The sequence below is a fragment of the Hordeum vulgare genome, chromosome 1H, assembly GCF_904849725.1.
Source record: "Hordeum vulgare subsp. vulgare chromosome 1H, MorexV3_pseudomolecules_assembly, whole genome shotgun sequence".
Taxonomy (NCBI): Eukaryota; Viridiplantae; Streptophyta; class Magnoliopsida; order Poales; family Poaceae; genus Hordeum; species Hordeum vulgare.
Genome location: NC_058518.1, coordinates 277,774,639 through 277,781,802, shown reverse-complemented (window position 1 = coordinate 277,781,802; position 7,164 = coordinate 277,774,639).

Below are 7,164 nucleotides of genomic sequence, written 5' to 3'. Positions count from 1 at the left end.
TCAACACAAAGCTCTTATAGATAGGTGGCAGTGATTGAAGAATTCTATCAGTCATAGCCTCTTGTGGGAGTTCAATCCCCAGCTCAACTAGACGGTTTGAGTACCCAGACATTTTGGGCACATGTTCACTGACACACGAATTCTCCTCCATCTTGCAAGCATAGAATTTATAGGAGGTCTCATACCTCTCGATCCGGGCATTTTTCTGAAAGATAAACTTCAACTCCTAGAACATCTCATATGCTCCATGACGTTCAAAGCATCGTTGAAGTCCCGGTTCCAAGCCATACAAGACTGCACATTGAACTACTGAGTAGTCCTCCTTACGTGATTGCCAAGCGTTCAAAACATCTTGGTCAGACGTAGCGGGTGGTTCATCTCCTAGTGCAGCATCAAGGACATAATTCTTTTTCCAAGCTTGTAGGATGAGACTAAGATTACGAGCCCAGTCTACAAAGTTGCTACCATCATCTTTCAACTTAGCTTTCTCTAGGAACGTATTGAAATTCAGGGTTGCTACTGCGTGAGCCATTGATCTACAACATAAAATATTGCAAAGTGGACTTAGACTATGTTCAAGACAATTAGAGTTTAACTAATCAAATTACTAATAAACTCCCACTCAAATAGACATCCCTCTAGTTACTTGAGTGTGACATGATCCAAATTCACTAACTCAAATCCGATCATCACGTGAGTTGAGTGTAGTTTCAGTGGTAAACATCTCTATGCTAATCATATCAACTATACGATTCATGCTCGACCTTTCGTTCTCTTGTGTTCCGAGGCCATGTCTGCACATGCTAGGCTCGTCAAGTTTAACCCCGAGTGTTCCGCGTGTGAAACTATTTTGCACCCGTTGTATGTGAACGTTGAGTCTATCACACCCGATAATCACGTGGTGTCTCGAAACGACGAACTCTCACAACGGTGCATAGTCGGGGAGAACAAAATTTTATCTTCAAATTTTAGTGAGGGATCACCTTATAATGCTACTGTTGTTCTAAGCAAGATAAGGTGCATAAAAGGATTAACATCACATGCAATTCATAAGTGACATGATATGGACATGATCTTGTGCTTCCTGATATCCATCACCAAAGCACCGCCATGATCTTCATCATCACCGGCACCACACCATGATCTCCATCATCGTGCCGCCATCAAGGTTGTCGTGCTATCTATGCTATTACTACTAAAGCTACAACCTAGCAATATAGTAAACGCATCTGCAAACATAAACGTTAGTTTAAAGACAACCCTATGGCTCCTGCCGGTTGCCGTAGCATCGACGTGCAAGTCGATATTTAAATATTACAACATGATCATCTCATACATCCAATATATCACATCATGTCTTTGGCCATATCACATCACAAGCATACCCTGCAAAAACAAGTTAGACGTCCTCTAATTTGTTGTTGCATGTTTTATGTGGCTGTTATGGGTATCTAGTATGATTGCATCTTACTTACGCAAAACCACAACGGATATGTGCAAATTGCTATTTAACCTCTCTCCAAGGACCGCCTCGGTCAAATCCAATTCAACTAAAGTTGAAGAAACAGGCACCCGCCAGTCATCTTTATGCAACAAGTTGCATGTTAGTCGATGAAACCGGTCTCTCGTAAGCGTACGAGTAATGTTGGTCCGGGCCGCTTCAATCCAACAATACCGCTGAATCGAGAAAAGACTAAGGAGGGCATAAAATCGAACATCAACGCCCACAAAAACTTTTGTGTTCTACTCGAGATTACATCTATGCATGAACCTAGCTCATGATGCCACTGTTGGGGAACGTTGCATTGGAAACAAAAAAAAATCCTACGCACACGAAGACCTATCATGGTGATGTTCATCTATGAGAGGGAGATTGGATCCACATACACTTGTAGATCACTAAGCGGGAAGCGTTAAGAAACGCGGTTGATGTAGTGGTATAGCTTCGTGATTCAAATCACCGTCGTCCCACGATCCGTTCTGATCTAGCGCCGAACGGACGGCACCTCCGCATTCAGCACACGTACAGCTCGATGACGATCTCCGCCTTCTTGATTCAGCAAGAGAGACGGGGAAGTAGATGAGTTCTCCGGCAGAGTGACAGCGCGCCAGTGATGGTGATGATCTATTCCTGCAGGGCTCCGCCCGAGCTCCGCAGAAAACCGATCTAGAGGAAGAACTACGAAGTAGAGGTGTAGGGTTGCACGTGGCTAAAGTTGTGCCTCAAAAACCCTAAAACCTCTGTATATATAGGAGGAGGGGAGGGGCTAGCCTTGGGGATCAAGAGAGCCCCAAGGGGCCGGTCGAAAGAGGAGGAGGTGGACTCCAACCCCAATTCGGTTTGGGGAAGGAGGAGTCCCCTCCTTCCTTCCCACCTCCCTCTTTTTTCTCTTTGGTTTTATTTTCCTAGCCGACATAGCCCACTTGGGCTGGCCTCACCAGCCCACTAAAGTCTGGTGCGCCACCCTTGGGCTATTAGGCTCACTCCCGGGTGGGTGGGCCCCTCTCGGTGAAAACCCGGAACCCATTTGTCACTCCCGGTACACTCCGGTAATGCCCGAAATCTTTCCGGAGACCAAATGAAACCATCCTATATATCAATCTTCGTTTCCAGACCATTGCGGAAACCCTCGTGACGTCTGTGATCTCATCCGGGACTCCGAACAACCTTCGGTCACCAACACCTATAACTCAGCTATACCGAAACGTGACTGAACCTTAAGTGTGCAAACCTTGCGGGTTCGAGAACTATGCACACATGACCTAAGACACTCCCCGGCCAATATCCAATAGCAGGACCTGGATGTCCATATTGGATCCTACATATTCTACGAAGATCTTATCGGTTGAACCTCTGTGCCAAGGATTCATATAATCTCGTATAACATTCCCTTTGTCCTTCGGTATGTTACTTGCCCGAGATATGATTGTTGGTATCCCTATACCTATTTCAATCTCGTTACCGGCAAGTCTCTTTCCTCATTCCGTAATACAAGATCCCGTGACTAATACTTTAGTCACATTGCTTGCAAGGCTTATATGTGATGTTGTATTACCGAGTGGGCCCCGAGATACCTCTCCATCACACAGAGTGACAAATCCCAGTCTTGATCCATGCTAACTCAACGGACACCTTCGGAGATACCTGTAGAGCACCATTATAGTCACTCAGTAACGTTGCGATGTTTGATACACAAAAGGCATTCCTCCGGTGTCAGTGAGTTACATGACCTCATGGTCATAGGAATGAATACTTGACACGCAGAAAACAATAGCAACAAAATGACATGATCACATGCTACGTTTATAACTTGGGTCTTGTCCATCACATCATTCTCCTAATGATGTGATCCAGTCATCAAGTGACAAGACTTGCATATGGTCAAAAAACCTTAACCATCCTAGATCAACTGGCTAGTCAACTAGAGGCTTACTAGGGACATTGTTTTGTCTATATATCCACACATGTATCTATGCTTTCATTCAATACAATTATAGCATGGATAATAAACGATTTCTTGAAATAGGAAATATAATAATAACTATTTTATCATTGCCTCTAGGGCATATTTCCAACAGTCCTTAATGCACCGCTCGGTGTGATGAACCCCGAGCGTCGTCTCTGGATGCATCTAACATACACGTTCTTTGATGACTACGTGATAGTTCAATGCATAATGCTTAAACGGCTTAGAATTAAGGCACCGAAGACGTTTTGAACGTCACGGAACATATGAGATGTTCCCAGAGATGAAATTGGGATTTCATGCTCGTGCCCTTGTTGAGAGGTATGAAACCTCCAACAAGATTCTTTGTCTACGAAGTAAAGGAGAAAATCTCAATCATTGAGCATGTGCTTAGATTGTCTGAGTGCAACAGTTGCTTGAATCAAGTGCGATTTAATCTTTCAAATGAGATAGTGATGGTTCTCCAAAGTCACTGCCACCAAGCTACTAGAGCTTCGTGATGAACTATAACATATCAAGGATAGATATGATGATCCTTGAGCTATTCGCAATGTTTGACGCTGCGAAAGTAGAAATCAAGTAGGAGCATCAATTGTTGATGGTTAGTAAAACCACTAGTTTCAAAAAGGGCAAGGGCACGAAGGGATACTTCATGAAACGGCAAACTAGTTGCTGCTCTAATGAAGAAACCCAAGGTTGAACCCAAACCCGAGACTTAGTGCTTCTGTTATGAGGGGAACGGTCACTGAGGCGGAACTACCCTAGATACTTGGTAGATGAGAAGGTTGGCGAAGTCGACAGAAGTATATTTGATATACATGATATTAAGGTGTACTTTACTAGTACTCCTAGTAGCACGAGGGTACTAGATACTGGTTCAGTTTCTAAGTATTAGTAACTCGAAATAAAAGCTACGAAATAAACGGAGACTAGCTAAAGGCGAGGTGACGATGTGTGTTGGAAGTGTTTCCAAGGTTGATGTGATCAAACATTGCACACTCCCTCTACCATCGGGATTAGTGTTGAACCTAAATAATTGTTATGTGGTGTTTGCATTGAGCATGAACATGATTAGATCGTGTATATTGCAATACGATTATTCATTTAAAGAGAATAATGGTTATTCTATTTGCTTGAATAAATACCTTCAATGGTTTATTGAATCTCGATTATAGTGATACACATGTTCATAATATTGATGCCAAAAGATACAAAGTAGTAATGATAGTACCACTTACTTGTGGCACTGCCGCTTGAGTCATCTTGGCATAAAATGCATGAAGAAGCTCCATGCAGATGGATCTTGGTACTCACTCATTTTTGAAATGTTTGAGACATGCAAACCATGCCTATTGGTATAAACGTATGAAGAAACTCCATGCAGATGAATCGTTTGGGCTCACTTTATTTTGAATCACTTGAGACATGCAAATCATACCACATGGGCAAGATGACTGAAGACCTCATTTTCCAGTGAGATGGAACTAGAAAGTAACTTATTGGAAGTAATACATTTGGATGTATGCAGTCCAATGAGTGTTAAGGCACGCAGTGGATATCGTTATGTTCTTACTTCACAGATGATTTGAGTAGATACTAGTGTATTTTCTTGATGAAACACACGTCTGAATTATTGAAAGGTTCAAAGTAGTTTCAGAGTGAAGTTGAAGATCGTCGTGACAAGAGGGTAACATGTCTATGATATGATCATAGAGATGAATATCTGAGTTGCAAGTTTGGTACACAATTAAGACAAATGTGAAAATTGTTTCACATCTCATACCAGCTAGAACACCATAGTGTGATGGTGTGTCTGAACATCATAGTCGCGCCCTATTTGATATGGTACATACTATGATGTCTCTTATCGAATTACCACTATCGTTTATGGGTTATGCATTAGAGACAACGGAATTCACTTTAAATAGGGCACCACGTATTTCCGTTGAGATGACATCGTATGAGCTATGGTTTGGAGAAACCTATGATGTCATTTCTTAAAAGTTTGGGGCTCCGATGCTTATGTGGAAAAGTTTCAGCATGATAAGCTCGAAACCAAAGCGGATAAATGCATATTCATAGGACACCCAAAATAGTTGGGTATACCTCCTATCTTAGATCTGGAAGCAAAGTGCTTGTTTCTAGAAACAGGGTCCTTTCTCGAGGAAAAGTTTCTCTCGAAAGAATTGAGTGGGAGGGTGATGGAACTTGATGAGGTTATTGAACCGTCACTTCAACCAGTGTGTAGCAGGGCGCAAGAAGTTGTTCCTCTGGTGCCTACACCAATTGAAGTGGAAGCTAATGATAGTGATAGTGAAGCTTCCGATCAAGTTACTACAAACCTCGTAGGTCGACAATGTCACATACTGCTCGAGAATGGAACGGTAACGCTGTCTTGGAGGTCATGTTGTTGAACAACAATGAACCTACGAGCTATGGAGAAGCGATGGTGGGCCCGAATTCCGATAAATGGCTGGAGGCCATGAAATCCGAGAGAGGATCCATGTATGAAAACAAAGTGTAGACTTTGTAAGAACTACTTGATGGTCATAAGACTGTTAAGTACATATGGATCTTTTAAAAGAAGACAGACAATGATGGTGAAAGTCACTATTTAAGAAAAGCTCGACTTGTCGCAAAGATGTTTCTGACAAGATCAAAGAGTTGACTATGATGAGACTTTCTCACTCGTAGCGATGCTAAAAGTCTGTTGGAATTATGTTAGCGGTTGTTGCATTATTTATGAAATGTTGCACATAGGATGTCAAAACATTGCTTCCTAGACGGTTTCCTTGAGGAAAGGTTGTATTTAATACAACCAGAACGTTTTGTCGATCCTAAGTATGCTAACAAGTATGCAAGCTCCAGCGATCCTTCTATGGACTGGTGCAATCATCTCGGAGTGGGAATATATGCTTTGATGAGATGATCAAAGCTTTTGGGTTTATACAAGGTTTATGAGAAACTTGTATTTCCAAATAAGTGAGTGGGAGCACTATAGAATTTCTGATAAGTATATGTGGTTGACATATTGTTGATCGAAAATAATGTAGAATTTCTGGAAAGCATATAGGGTTGTTTGAAAAGGTGTTTTCAGAGGAAAACCTGGATTGAGCTACTTGAACATTGAGCATAAAGATCTATAGAGATAGATCAAGACGCTTGATAAAACTTTCAATGAAATGCATGCCTTGACAAGTTTTTGAAGGAGTTCAAAATAAGATCGGCAAAGAAGGAGTTCTTGGTTGTTTGTAAGGTGTGAATTTGAGTAAGACTCAAAGCCCGACCACGGCAGAAGAAAGAGAAAGGATGAAGGTCGTCCCCTATGCATTAGCCATAGGCTCTATAGTATGCTATGTTGTGTACCGCACCTGATGGGTGCCTTGCCATGAATTTGTCAAGGGGTACAAAAGTGATCCGCGAATGGATTACTGGACAACGGTCAAAAGTTATCCTTAATAACTAGTGGACTAAGGAATTTTTCTCGATTATGGAGGTGTTAAAAGAGTTCGTCGTAAAGGGTTACGCCGATGCAAGCTTTGACACTAATTCGGAAAACTCTGAGTAGTAAACCGGATTCGTATAGTGGAGCGGTCATTTGGAATAGTTCCAAATGGTGCGTGGTAGCAGCATCTATAGGATGACATAGAGGTTTGTAAAGCACACACAGATCTGAAGGGTTCGGACCCATTGACTA